A 15,371-nucleotide genomic window follows, 5' to 3' on the forward strand; every position below is an offset into this window, starting at 1 on the left:
CGTCCTCTCGCTTCAGAAAGTTGAATTTTTTTGTATTTTTAAAAGGAAAATGCAGTACTTCTGGGAGACCTTGTGAGGGCCAGAAGAATGCACCAGTGTCCCCGTCACTGCCCAAACAGCCCGGGGTGCTCCCGGAGCAGAACCACATGCTTGGTTTCTTCAGTGGGTTTTGAGTGCAGAGATCAGGGCTCCTTCACTGGCAGCTCGATGGTGAAAAAACCCCCAAACCTAGGAATTTAAACTGCTCTTACCTTTGCAGTTACGATATGCCAAAATGTATCTTCACCTCCTAACTACGTCATCGTAGTTGACTGCCTGATAGTGGTCATTCTGAGAGTGTTAGCAGTTGCTTAGGAGATAAATATCTTAAAGGCTTGTCCTTTTTAGAGAAAATTTTTTAGAGCCCATGGTTGATAACATCATCTTTTATACACAGCAGTCAGTAATATTGGAAGCTGTGCTGTATCTAGCTCGCTGCCAACAGCAATTCAAATGTTGCGATGTTTAGACTTGTTAGGGAATTAGGTGACGTAGTGTTTAAAGTGTTGGAGGCAGATGATTTCTCCTGTTGTTCCATTAGCTACTACCCCTGAATCTTTCTTCTTCGGTACCTGTAAGACTAAGTAGTCCAAATCCACGTTGGGAAAGTAATTAAAAAATTCATGCATTGATTTATTCAAGGAAAAAACCTCGGGCTATGATGATATAAAAACAAGGTGTTTCAGTTAACAGAGGCAAGCAAAAGAAAGGGGAATTAATAAATTGAAATGTTCAGATCTTTCATCTTAAGTCTTTGGCCTTTGGGTACCTTGAGATCACTCCGGAAATATTTATGTAAAATCTCTGTAGCTCTTTCCAACAATTCAACATCAAAATCAAAAGATTTTTGTTTGATATAGAACTGACAAAATTATATCATGCCCCTAGCAACAGATCGCAAACAAAACTACATACCTCAGCTTGTGAGAAGCTCATTTAATGACCTGTCTCTTCTTCATAGCAGCAAACAGCAACTATAAAAAAGCACGACCAAAATACTCCATGCTTATACCCAAGTTAACAAAACACAGGTTAAAAAACAAGCAACAATAACAACAATTTCCATGCTTCAACTTTAATATTGGACACATATATGTACATGTATGCATATGTATAACCACATAAATCAGTACCTCGAATATGACTAGCAAATGAACTACCAACAGTAAATGAACTAGCAGATTCATTTCCTACAGCCTTCTTTCTTTCATTTCCCCTTTCTAAATTCTACTTGCAAACCAAAACAAACACAAACCCAAACAAATTTCAATTGCAAATAGTGCCTGGATTTTTATATGCATTAGAAGGAAAATTATTAATAAAACAAATAACGAACCATTATTCAATGTTAAGATATAAAAAAATGTGAAAAAAAGCAGTGTAACTTATGCAGTTATCTCAACGTTTGTCTTGCTTCTACAAAGATGTGCAGTAGAGGGCACCACAGATAGCAGGGAAAAGAAGATGACTACTTTGAAGCTGTTGAATTTAGCACTATGATTTCGCTTACCCTTGATAAAACAAGTATGATAGGTAATGAAACACTTTCAGATTTTGTTTGTTTTAAAAGATAGCCTGTTACCAAAGAGTTCCCTTAGGATCGTCTCCTATTATAAACACATGCTCTTATCAGTGTACTTTTGGAGGAAGCTGTGCTAAGAAATGGTCTGTTTGAGCTGTCTGATCCCAATTTCAAAGTCTGTCTGTAGCTGCTGAAGAAGAACCTGTCTGGATCAAAAACTGTTGCTATCACTATACTACACAGCTGAAGAGCTATACAGAACAAAAACGTGCATTTATCTTAGTGCCAAGACTTTAAACTGCTTGTCATGGGTTTCTCATATATCAATAACTGAATCAGTAGAATAAATAATACACAATATATGAAATACGTAAAAGCATATGTATGTTTTTTCCCTTTCTTCACTGCATACCTTGTGAAAAGATTTTGCTCCATTTTTCCTTGCTAGGAATGGGAATCAAATTAAAATCTCGGCTGAAGTCTTATGTAGCAGCTAAATAAATAAGAAGGCTATTTAATAGAACACTATGGGTGCATCACAGCCAGTTCCCTCCACTCTCTCTGGGAACTCTCAGAAATCAGCTGCTTTTATGGTCTGTCCGGGAGGAATCTGACCAAACCAACTTGCCAGCAGTGGTAAGTTCCCAGGTAGCTGCATGTCATTCCATAGAAGCAGTAATAATATCTAATGAATTGATTTGTAAACAGCCATATGCCTGCAAAAATCCAAATCTGGTTTTAAGTGAACAGTGAATAAACAAGCTATTAGGAAAAATTCTGTTTTAAAAAATGTGCTAAAGGGAAAATATGTTGAAACAAACAAATGGAAGGCATTTGCGCTAAAACATATCTGGAAAGCAAGAATGTCTTCAATTCCATGTTCATGTGACCGCTTGAGCACAGCAGTCTTGGAAACAGCTGCACCATTTCTTCTGGCTTTCAAAAGGCAAAATGTCCTGTTTATTTTCTGTTTTCCTTTTGTTCGCAAAATCCTAGAAAGCATGAAAACTCAGGTGTGATTTTGCTCTTCAAACCCAAAAATGCCAGCTGCTCTACATTAAAAATACTTGAGCCAAAATCTATTCTTTCATTTACATGAATGCTACACCAGTGCTGTCAGGGGCCCAGATTTATGCCAACAGGTAAAACTCATGATGGACTTTAGACCTTTGTTATTAACTATTTAATAATGCCTGGGGAAAATGATGCAAGAGGATGACGTAGGAGTCTATTCTGACACTGAGTACTGTGGGCCATATAAATAATGAAAAGGGTGGGGCAGTTGATTAAAAGGCTTCTGCTTCATTTTTGGAAGGCTAGATTAAAATCAACTTTATGTCATGCTTTAAAATGCACTTGGTAATTTTAATTAAGCTGCTCATGCTAGTTGGTCCACACCACAAAAATGCCAGGGGCACTGTGACGTAATTTTGATGCAGGATAAATGGCAACCTTTGCTTTTGAGGGTCCTAAGGCTCAGTGGAAATAAATAAATCAAATAAAGAAGAAATAGCATAGATGTCTTATCTTGGTTTGTTCATTTTTTTTTACTGGAGAAGAGAAAAATCATGATTCAAACATAAACATGGATCCAGCCCAAAACATGTCTTACTCAATCGCTGTATAAATAGTTCTGGATGCAGAGAGATTGTTAACTCGCCTTCTGTGAAGACTTCTTTGCACTGCCTTTCCAGGACATGTTTTTAGTCCATTCAAACATTTTTCAAAGTCTTTCTGCATATTTATAGAGTGCTCATTTCTCTGTACTCAGAGCAAACTCCAATGTCTCAGCTGGATCTCACTGCTGGAATCCATCTTCTGTATTTGGCCATGAAGGAAGGTGCGAGACTTTGCTCTGGTTTGCCTTGTTGCAAGGTTGTTGGTGATGAGAGTGACGGACTGTCCTGAGTTTGGCTTGATGGGTCTTCTTCCAGGCAACTTTCTATCTGCTGGTTTAGGATTGGGCTCTAGAAGGTACGGGCCTAGAAGAATCACAAAGATGTCCCACAGGCAAGAATGTACACAGCTCACAGCTACAAGGTGTTAATTAAATGCTTGGTTAATAAAACTATGAATACAAACTTCTATAATACAAGCTCGCCCTGTGTGATCTCATGTATTGATCACAGAATGGTTGGGGTCAGAAGGGACCTCTGGAGATCACCTAGTCCAAGCCACCTACTGAAACAGGTACATGTGGAGTAGATTGCACAGGAAGGTGTCCAGGCGGGTTTAAATGTCTCCAGAGAAGGAGACTCCACAACCTCTCTGGGCAGCCTGGGCCAGGCTCTGGCACCCTCGAAGTGAAGAAGTTTCTCCTCATATTCAGATGGAACCTCCCGTGCTTCAGCCTGTGCCCATTGTCCCTCATCCTATCACTGGATATCACTGAAAGGAGTCTGGTCCATCCTCTTGAGATATTTTTTAATATTTATAAGATCGCCTCTCAGGTTTTCCAGGCGAAACAGACCCAGCCCTCTCAGTCTCTCCTCATAAGAAAGATGCTCCTTTGATCCCAAAGGGAGTTCTGTGCTGAATTTGGGCCTTAAAGAATTGAACAGAACAAATTTATACTATTCTCTAAAGACAAAATCTTCTGGCATAAACAGGAGTTTGGAGATGTGGACTAAGGGCTTTTCTACACTGGAAAATTGACTGGAATTGCTATTGCAGAACAAGCTATTCTGCAACGACTTACTGCCTGACCCATGACTTTTCCAGACTAGAATATCCACTTTTCCTGCACAGATAAGTAGAAGGGGAACTTTCAATCAGATTGTGATGCAATTGATTAAGAGTCTTTATTTAATTTACTAATATAAGATATATTATTATAATTTACTATGATTACTTGCATGCTAAGAACATCCCTCCATCTGCAAGGCTATGTCCATTACAGGATGTTGCATCAGCTTAACTAAATCACTTAAAAACCCTATATCTAATTAAGTCAGTACAAAAATATCAATGAAATTACTTGCTGTAGTCTCTGATTGACGGATCTTACATTTCAGTCATCAGCCTTCTGATAACATCGTACATACTGTTAGAAAGAAATATACAACAGTTCCACGCCTTTGCAAAAGCCAAGCTTTTTTGGTGTTAGCACATTAATTTTAATAAACAATAAATAAACAATGCATAGCCACTTGCTGTCAGCAGTACCTTTTCTAGGTTAAGAATTCCTGGTTTTGCCTTAGGCACAGGTGGCTGGCAGGTGGGTCTAGCACTTCTTACCAGAGAGAGAGTTCCTTTCTATAACCTGATGTAGTGTTAATTTATTATTTTAATATTTTTCTGCATGTCCTCTATGAAGTTAAAGGGGTTCTCATGTATTGCGCTGGAATGCTTCCCTGTTTGGATCCACTTATGAGGAGCTCTGAGTGCCAGGAATGCAAGATTGGGACCCTAACATGCCAAAGAGACAAAATAAAAAACCAACTGGTATAGAAATGGCATTGCTGAAGATACTATCGTCCATCCATTAGTTCTAAGAAAACAATATTTAAAGCTTTCTCTATAAATTAAGCTGAAGGTTTTCTTTCAGCCATTTAATAAAGTTGGATACTATATCAGAAGGAAAACTAACGTGCTCATCAGCCATTCCAGATTCTTATTTGGTGTGGAGAGCTGGATGAGATCATATCCTCAGCAAAATTACAGAATGCTAAGAAGCAAGTCAGGAGAGCCAATTCCTAACTCTCATTTTAACGACAGAGTGCCTCATATTAGTGATGTAATGTAAGTAAATAATAGGTGTTGCTGAACAGCTGCTATTACACTATGTGCTTCTTCTGTCTTAAAGATTCAAGCAAGAGAGAACTATTTCTTTAAGTTTTAAGTAAGTTTGTTTTCTAGATATTTCAGCCATATTATGATGGCCAATACATAAAACCCCTTCATTTTTAATTAAAATAATTTTTAAAAGTATTCAATTAAAATTAGTTAATTCCTGTAGAACATGCTTATTCTATAGAGATTAGATTTGCTGAAATGTAGATGTACTTCCAGAAAACTGGATTTGCTAAACAAATTATATCATGATATGTAATGAGTGCAATAAGAAAAACAAAATGTTGCCTCTTTGGTACTTTAAAAATATTTTTTACTTTCTATAGTTTTTCAAGGACTCTTGATTATAAAGATTTGCAATTTAAAATAACTGTTTAGACATATATTCAGATATATATTACATAATCTAAAAGAGAAAGGTAAAACTTTATATAAAGGCATTTTTGCCTACAAAAAAACAGTTGCCACAGGGAAATAAATACTCAGATTCACACAAACATATTAACAATAAAATTACAATTGGAATAATTAATAGGAAGAAGACAATTACATGACATCAGTCGTCTGGAATGATCCAAATCTCTACAGATTTGTGTATGTATTGGGATTACTGACACACTACTGAAACATAGGCACCTCTGGCTCAGCATTTGGAATTAATTCTAGCGGTTCTAAGAAGTGCTGTGCTGATGGTGTGTTTTCTGGGAATCACGGCTCCAGCCATGGGAACTGATAGGAATCAGGTTGTCCACTCAGACTGACACAATGAATGGCCACAAGAACACTTTTGTGTAATCTTCTTGGGGAGAAAAAAGGCTGTGGCAAAAGGATTCCCAGGGAGTCCTTGGAAAAAAAGAAATGAGGTTTCATTCCAGCACAGCAATCCATTACAAGATTATTACCTAAACCCTTTCATGCCACTCTTTCACTGGGAAGAACCAAAAGAGTGGCTAGGAGGAAGAAAATGATAAATCGAAGTTGAAAAGCCAAACTAAACATCTCTCAGGCTAGAACTGGAAGAAGCAGGACAAAGAAAGGAGAATTCATTTAGCAAACAGGTGAAATTATGGAAGAACACATTATATATATGTATTTTTTTTGTATTGGAATGTCTTTTGAAAAACTAGAGCAGAGCCTTCAAACTCAGAGACTGAAGGTCTGAAAGATGACTGACCAAAAGGTTTTCATTACATACAGTGCCCATCTTTTGATTTCAGTACTGTGCATGTCTCGGGAACTTACTTCACATTCATTTTGTACTTATTCTCCTTGTGTGGAGAGAAAAACAACACAACACAAACCAAAGAGGTCACTGCACTCATACCAGATGGGTTTAATCACTGATATTGTAAAATTTAAAAGAAAAAAAAATCAACTATTTACATGATGCAAAAGCCAATATTTATACATATTCAAACTGATGCCTGATCCTAGTGGAAAAACTCTCATTTCATAAATTAATTAATGCCTGCAGAATATGTAGTCATCATCCTCATTTATACTAATTTTCTACTGTTATTGGGTAATGATAACAGTCTCGATTTTTTTCCTGTGTCTTCTGATGCAGAGTTAAACTGAAAGCAAACTTTTACTTTGAAATGATATTTTTCAGTGGTTTGTGTGACACTTGTAATAAATAATTAAATGATACACTGAGGTCAGTCATGCTAAAACACTGTAATAAAAATACTTTCTGCTGAGTGCTTGAGAAATGATTAGCAACAACTGTTTTCAAGTTTTCATAATTGTAAAATCCCCAAGTGGACTTGATATTTGAGAAACATTTCTGTGCAGCACAAATGTGTATTTTTATCATCATTTTAAAATGAAAAAAAACGTGAATTTTGCCAACTGACTTCCTAGGTAAGAGCCTTGCATACAAATGCAGTGAGGTAGATTGGTACTAATGATATGCAACGTTCCTCTTTGTACTCCATCCATTCTCACATCATTACTAGCAAGGTTAGTAATCGCAGATATGCAGTGATTTATACCAGCTATACACACTCCCCAGGGCACAGATGGAGAAGTTATTCACCCATGGAAAAACCTGTCATACTGTCCTTTTTCTCTAGTCATACCCCTGTGGTAACAGAGAGAAGGAGTTTCTGTCACTGGAGTATCCTGCACAGAGGTCAGCTTCTCTGGATCAAAGTATAATGGGAAATTTGGCTTTGGGAAGGTGACCTAAAGACAATGTTGAGGAAAAAGCTGAAGTTCTTAAACCCTTTCTTGCACTGATTTGCCCAGGGACAATGAGCTCCCAGACCTCTGTGTGCACCAGCACAACTTGGCCAGGAAAAGGGCACCCAGCAGTGGTGGAGCAACAGTTGGACACATTCAAATAGACGAGGCTGGTTATACTGCACCCAGTTCTGGCTCCCCCAATTCCAGAGCGGTGTGGAGAACCTCCAGGAAGTTCAGTAGGGGGTTACTGAGATGCTCATGACCTCAATGGAGAGGCTGAAGGCGCTGGGCTTGCCAAGGCCAAGAACTGATCTCTGCCTGGCTGGCAGTCACAGAGATGACAGCCAAGCTCTTCTTGGTAGGTAGTGTCATATGACAGCACAAGGAGCAATGGCCATAAATTACAGTGTGGGAGGTTCAGTTAAAAATTAGGAAAAAATGTTACTCATTTTTCAGGCATTCTTTGAAAAACAAAAAAAAAGCCCTTAACAACTACAAAACCAACACCCCAGTATGACTACAATTGAGAAACTGAATATAAAATTTAAAATCATCCTCTGATTTGTTACTGTTTCAGATGTCTCCTACCTTCAATATGACACATATTTTATCACACATATGTTACACATGTTACCTCTGTGCTACACTTTTGTTTAAAATTCTTTGTATGCAATTAGTAGCTGTCAGAATGCCATTTTTTGGTGAGTAATGAGTTGTTTTTGTACAAGTGAAAACCAGAAGCACTTAATTTGCAATGTAATATTGACTATCATCTCCTTGAATCAAAAACTAGCTTTTTGTAATGAATTCAATGAATTGTTTGGGCACCATTGCATCACTTTGTCCGACGGGATAAAGAAAAAAGTTGGAAAGAAAAGAAAATAAAAACTATTGAAAGAAAACTGCAAAAATCCATTGGCCCAAACAATGTGAGCATGCCAATTAACTAGGAGCAGCTACTTGAATAATGAAGACAGGTTACTTCTTGTATTTATTACAGGCACATTCAGGTATTTATTACATCAGCTGTGATATTTATCTGATCATCTGTTTAGAACACCACACTGGAACATGTGTGCTACAGTAAAGGGGTTAATTTTGATCATTTAAACTGCAGATACAATATTTTCAGCACTTCGTGACACCAACAAGTTTTCTCCTTTCCCTTAGGATCTTAAATCTACTAGCACTTTTCAGATGGCTTCTACTAATTTTAGTGCTTCCTAAACCGAATTCCAACTATTCAGCACCCAGTGAGAAAACTTGTTTCCTTTCCTTTGCATCCCTTCAGCTTCCATAGGCCAGTGGTTAATATTTTCAATACAGACTCCCTATTCGAGAAACAGAAAATGTTTACAATGTGTGTGACATAATTACCTCTACAACATTAAAACTTGAAGCTTGGACTCACTTACAGGCAAACCAAGGCTTTCTGACCATTTGATTGCTGTTGCTATAGAAAATTTGCAGTGGTAAAGATAATGACTGGAGGTACATAAATATTGATTTATGTTTTATCAGATCAACTAGTGTTTGAAACCTTTTCTTTTTGAAAGTCATCCCTGAGAGTTCACCCCCATTGTATTGAATTCATCGGTTTGAATCTGATTTAGTAATATCTCTGTGCTTCAACATACTGCTGAAAGGACTCATGAATCGCCACATAAATTTTCTGGATGAGACGAGCTTTTGTATGAACTTTTTAGAGCAGCTGGCAACAAAATATAAGAAACATCTAACATGTTTCCCTGGATTGGTTTAAGAGATGGAAAAGCAGGAGGAGAACAAACAGCAGAACACTTTGTAGTCCTGTTTGACAACTAAGGGCTAAATTGCCTCCTGCCTTGTCTTCTTAATAAAAAGCATAAGGCATATTATACTTGTTAATCCAAAGTCCGCCTAGCCTAATATTCTGCTTCTGACAGCAAGCAGTACTGGACATCATGAGAAGAGTACAAGAAAAGCATCTAGCAATGCTTTCCCAGCACACTCTCCTGGTCTCCTGTTTATGACTCAAGGACTCCTGGAACCAGAGACTGCGTCTTTGTATTAATTGAATTTTTCTTGCCTGGATTTGTACATTTTTAACATACAAAATGTCCCATGATAGGGAGCTCCACAGATTAACTACTCAGTCTTAAGGATGCATGTCCTTGAACCTGCTACCTGCTACTTAGGTATGATGCCCTTTACTGTGTCGAACAAGACAGTGAACAGTCAGTCTGTGTCCAGCTTTCCCATGCCACTCAGTTGCTTTGTTTTGTTTGTTTCAGATTTTTAACATATTCCCATACTGCTTCCCCCCCAAAAAACGAGGTGCAGACAAAAATGGGAAAAAGTAAAGAAAGAACCACTTAGGAGGCAGAACCAAGGAGAAGGGAACACAGTGCTCAAGGTGTTTGCAGGATGACACCTGGGGCAGAAAGTAAGAGCAGGAAAATAGGCTGGGAACAAACATACAGGAAGGTGAGTGGAAATCCCTAAGGGACAGGAACAGGTGACAATTCCAGTAAGACCTCTGTCTACATCCTTCCCTTCCCTTCCCTTCCCTTCCCTTCCCTTCCCTTCCCTTCCCTTCCCTTCCCTTCCCTTCCCTTCCCTTCCCTTCCCTTCCCTTCCCTTCCCTTCCCTTCCCTTCCCTTCCCTTTCCAATCTTTAACCTTTGGCCATACATAGGCAGGTTTTACCTCACTGACACTCCCTGCAGTCCCACTGATATTTCAGCCCATAGGAATCTGAAGTCATAGTTTGGTTCCAAGGAAATTCAATGTACAGCAGTACATTAAGTACATATACCATGTTTTCTCGTCACTGGAGGGAATGTTTTTGCACTAGCTTGAAAAAGAACTTGGGTGTGATTAAGATAAAATAGATTATGGAGAATTTGATACACGTGTAAATGCCTCCAGATATTTAATCAATGGGGAAGCAGTGGAACAGGTTTGGGCGGCCTACAGGTTGATGACCTGTTCTGATAAAACCTGGCTGGACTATAGAAGTCATTCAATATCCATCCTTGCTGCAGTTTCTCGTGGCCAGTGAGCTACATGGAGTACAGATTCCTGATTTTATTACTTTAACTTGCCACCCTCATAGAGGTTATTGCGTTAGGATAAAAGAAAGTAATCCAAAAGGAACATTTAAGTTTTACCTATCAAAAAAACAAAACAAAACAAAACCCCAAGCCATTATGTATCCACATTGGGATGGAGAGGAGGAAACTGTAGGAAATATTGGCCATGAGTCCTACTATATGCAGAGACATGAAATCTTGGCTGCCCGCTCTATGAGCTAAAATGTTGGATAGAAACAGTGCTCTAGAAAAGATTGAACCCTGGGGCTTACTGCTAGGCAATGATGGATTTAATTAGCAGGGTGTGTCTGGAGGGAATGAAGGAGATTCTTCTCAGGACGTGCCTACGCTTGAAACTGTGTGGGTTTTGTGCATCTCTGTTAAATGATCTGAAAAATCTATTGTAAGATCAATGCACACATACCTCCCCACAATTCTGTCCCACACATAACATATTCTTACTTTGTCACTGCAGTTCTTCATGCAATAACAACAAACACTTTAAAAGTTCAGTTTAATTCCGCGTCTTGTTCAAACTCCTCTAGTGTTTTGTGCTGTTTCCCACATGTTCAGTTGTGAGGCCTTTCACACCTTTTTTGTTACAAATAGAATAAAAACTGACAGATTAGTGTGCAACTGAAACAAAAAATCCCCAGTGAAAATGCTAATGCTATGGTTTAGCCTCTGGTCAGCAGACTACATTAAACAGCACTTTTCCATTTATGCAACAGAAGATTTTGTTAGTCAATAAATCCATGCAATCTTAGAGGAAAGAATTAGTCTTACATAATTGGAGTTTTGTTTCAGGAAATGAATTTATACTAAGAGATTCAGTCTCTTAATTGAAAAGATTTAGTGTGTTTGCGTTCCACTTAACAGTTTTATTTGTTCCTTAATTTCCAGGAGTCCACACTAGGAAATAATTTAACAAAAATGCCAAGAGGAAAGGGATGTGCCTGCCAGGTTTGTGTGCAGACAAGAAACAGGGTCCCTTGAGCTATGCTACTGCTGGTGAATCAAAGACCTCAGAAAATCTCTGCAGATTTATATGTTAGTTCCTCTGTCTGTAAAATGGAAATTGAGCACTTTGTTATCTCACATAACTGCTGTTAGTGTTGGTATCCACAGAATGTGCAGTTGGTAAGTGCGCTACTAGTATTACGAATGTAACAAAATCAAAGAAAGCAGGATAAGATTTCATGGATGGGAAACACTGCCTTAACAAGAGCCTTTTTCAAACATCTTTCTCTCCTGACAAAAGATGAGGAAATTACTAGTAAATGCAGTAAATTGGATTACAGGAGAGAGGAAAAAAAAAAAGGAAAAAAAAAAAAAAAAGCTGCCATCTTTATACTCTGCCAAGAGAAAAAAACCAGCAATGAGCTGTACTAGGTACAAAAATGTTTGTATATTGAGAGTGATCCTGTATCAAGCTTGTGTCCCACTGTGGGAATTCCATTTGCAAAAGAACTGTAGGGATTGTTCTGCAAAGAGCATCGAATCCTATGGACCCACTGCCTTTCCCAGGAACTCTTGCTGCTTCGCTTACTCTTTCTGGCTGTGAAGTCTGAAAAGAGTTCACAGAGGAGCAAAAGGATCAGACTTCCCCTCTCACCTTTTGTTGCAGAAAAAGGGGTTGATCTAGTCCTCTAAAAACACTTCAGACTGAACTGGACCACAAACCAACCCATATTACACACAAAACATACACTCACAAAAACGCTACCTTCCTAACTCCTGCAATAAAAAGATTTAAAGCTGCTATTTACAACCAAATCCAACCAAATATCTGTAAGATCCAATACAAATGATACTGAAGCTATCATTTGCTATGACTTAGATAAGTATTCCATAGTTCTGATTTTAGCTTCCATTGAAAACTGATGTAAGGAACTGCCACCATATACACAGGCACATATTTCACCCAACCCACCACTACCAGCTCCAGGTCACACTGATTAACACTTTTCACATAAACACACTTTTTCTTATTTCAAATGTTAATGCCTGCTTAGTGCAAGGTGAAAGTCTATCCAACGATAGAATCCCTTAGGAGTGTTAATTAAACGGGACAATAATAATCCACTGGTGATTTATGACGAGGTGGATTACTAGACCATAGTGGTTGGTCTGATAGGCATTTATTGCCTACTTAACCATTTAAGTATAACAAAAAAAATCGTTGTGGTACAAAAGGTGATGAATGTGTCTGCTAAAACAGTCCATTAAGATGATTCATTAACATTACAAAGAGGTCTGCAGCCTCTGTGCCACTTGGAGCCTTTAAAAGTCTGGGAAAGTGAGAGGCATTACCATAGGAAATGCTTTATGCTAAATGTGCGCCGATAGAATCTAAAGTCCACTTTCTGCAGATAACATCGCTTCTTACATTTTGCACTACAAGGTCTAAGGATGCTTTGTACTTCTCAGCTCCCCAGCTAGGGAATGGATCCTCCTACCAGAGGAGTGCGGGAGGAGTAATAAAAGTCGCAATGTTCTGGCATAGGTTGGAGTCCTCGTCCGTCCCTTTGAACTGCTGTTCCTGGAATGCTGAACCACTGGTTACGCCACTGTGGAATGACATGGGAGTCATGAGTTATAGTCACAACAGCTACAACTTTATTAAATGCACAGCAAATAAAGCCAGTATAATGATCTTTTCAGGTCACATAACAGCAGATGCCTGCTGTGTAACAGCAAGGCGGTGCAGCAGCTACAACTGATACACGGAATAGCAGAAGGGTTCAACCAGCATGTAAATGGATCCAAAATAGCAAAATTAAGGCCTCAATATTTTCCTAACAAATTATTCCCTGAAATGTGGAACAAATGAAGCTTGATTCTTTATGGATTTATGTTACACCTCTTACACCTCCCTGCTGGAATAAGCCCAGCTATCCTCTATCACATCCCACTGCGATGCCTCCAGCCTCCTTTGCCCCTCCAGCCTCCCCAAAACACACAGTATCTCTTATTTTCTGGGGAGTACCCTAGCATGCCTTGGCCTCTTTCCCCTAGCCATCTCTTGACTTTTTTTCTTTTAATTTGGAAGGCAAATAAAGCAGTGGTTTTGCCAAAGAATATCATCAGAACAATGTGCAAATCAGTCGAATGGCTCACTGTTGTCAAACACAATGAATAATTGCTGGATTCTCCCTTGTTCCTCAGTGGGTGCACTAAAAAGGATTCCTTCCTCTGCGTAGGTGCTAATTCTTGCAAAACTGGTAAGGACATAGTATCTCTGAAACATCTATGTAACTTGTGACAAATGTGTCAGCATATTGAAAACTGGGTCAGATAAATAATAAGATTGTGTAAGTAGTTTCCCTAGGGAACCAGACTATGAGGTGTGATAAGATCTCCACTGACCAGAAGTCAGTCGAATCTTGTTTATGTATTTCATCTAAAATAGAGCATCACCCAGCGCTTCCTAAATTACAGGAAGTGTGAACAGCACCTGCTCAGACAACCTGCGTTAGCTCAAAACAAGCCAGACCAGGTTCTAGGAGCAGAACGAGAAACTAGCACCAGAGCCAATAAATTCTGCTTCTCAGTAGGTAATTAGTCTATTTTAATTCTCAGTAGGTGAATTAGCACAGCTATACCAAATCCTGGGCTGGAGATGACTTAGCTAGTTTTGCTGTCCCTGCATGGCATTCATTTCCTAGACATTTCAATTCTTCAGAAATGAATGTTAAAAGTGAAAAATTATGGATACTGAACCTATAAAGGGAATGGAGCTGAGAGGCACACATGACATCAAACAAAGCTACCCCCAATATTGCTCAATGTCATTTAACTGCTTGAGGAACTGGACAAGCCCCATTTAATGTCTGATGCAAAATATATTTCCATTTTATTCTTCTAGGAAAACAAGGCATTGACTGTATACATGTTCTGTAATAACGCTTTATTACAAGGCATGCTGCACTGGATTGATTTAATCTACAGTAATGGGATAACTGTTTTCAAGTAGGGCCATTAACCCAGTAATCAGTTTTCCCATAACCAGTTGCAGAAATGGTAAGTGTGTTTAAAATTAACCATTCTGATTAACGACCTGAGAGTGCTGAGGCAAGGGGAAAGCTGCCGTGTGCTCTGCACCTCTACACGCACCTTTAGATTCCCCTGGGACACTTGCAAGTCTCAGTTCTTAGTCAATGACACCCAAGGGTGCTCAGCCAGGTGTAAGACAGAGCAGGGAGGAGGGAATATAAAATAGTGGGAGGCTGGCAGGAGCACAGGCTAAACCAGAAAGAGACGCTGAACGTGTGTGTCCAGTGGAGCCTGATGAGATTCAGAGTGGGACTGGGAACAAGGATGAAAGGATTGAAAGACCCATGTTTGAAAAGCAAAGGAGAAGAATTTAAATTTCAACCCAATACATTTTCTGATTTTTCTCTCCTACATACTGAATTTAACTTAACTTCTGTATGAGCTGGGAGACATTATCAAGAGCTTTTTATATTTTACTCTACACATTCCTTACGAAGTTCCCCCAAATTTACACACACAGATTCTATCATCCCAGACCACACTTCACTTGTGATCTCTTCTTACACCTACAAAAATATTGAAGGTAAATGCCTCACATTTGTACAATACAGAGGTAGGTCTCAGCTCAGAGAAGATGGTTGGCAATTTTCAGACAAAGTATTTTTTGCCAAAGTATTTTTTGCTATCAGAAAAAGCCAACTTGCCCAAAATAAAATTTTAAAAGGTAATATATTGGATTTCATGGAAGTATAGTTAGGCAGG

At 38.7% G+C, this 15,371-nt stretch overlaps 1 long non-coding RNA gene across 1 annotated transcript in view; it reads right to left on the reverse strand.

Annotated features, from left to right (window-relative positions):
- Window positions 1-1,028: 1,028 nt before the first annotated feature.
- LOC110356708 (uncharacterized) overlaps window positions 1,029-15,371 on the reverse strand; it is a 279,999-nt gene continuing 265,656 nt past the window's right edge. The window contains exon 4 of the long non-coding RNA XR_010466631.1: window positions 1,029-3,543. This is a non-coding gene — a long non-coding RNA (uncharacterized LOC110356708). The remainder of the gene's footprint in view (window positions 3,544-15,371) is intronic.

The sequence above is a fragment of the Columba livia genome, chromosome 16 (genome assembly GCF_036013475.1).
Source record: "Columba livia isolate bColLiv1 breed racing homer chromosome 16, bColLiv1.pat.W.v2, whole genome shotgun sequence".
Classification (NCBI taxonomy): Eukaryota; Metazoa; Chordata; class Aves; order Columbiformes; family Columbidae; genus Columba; species Columba livia.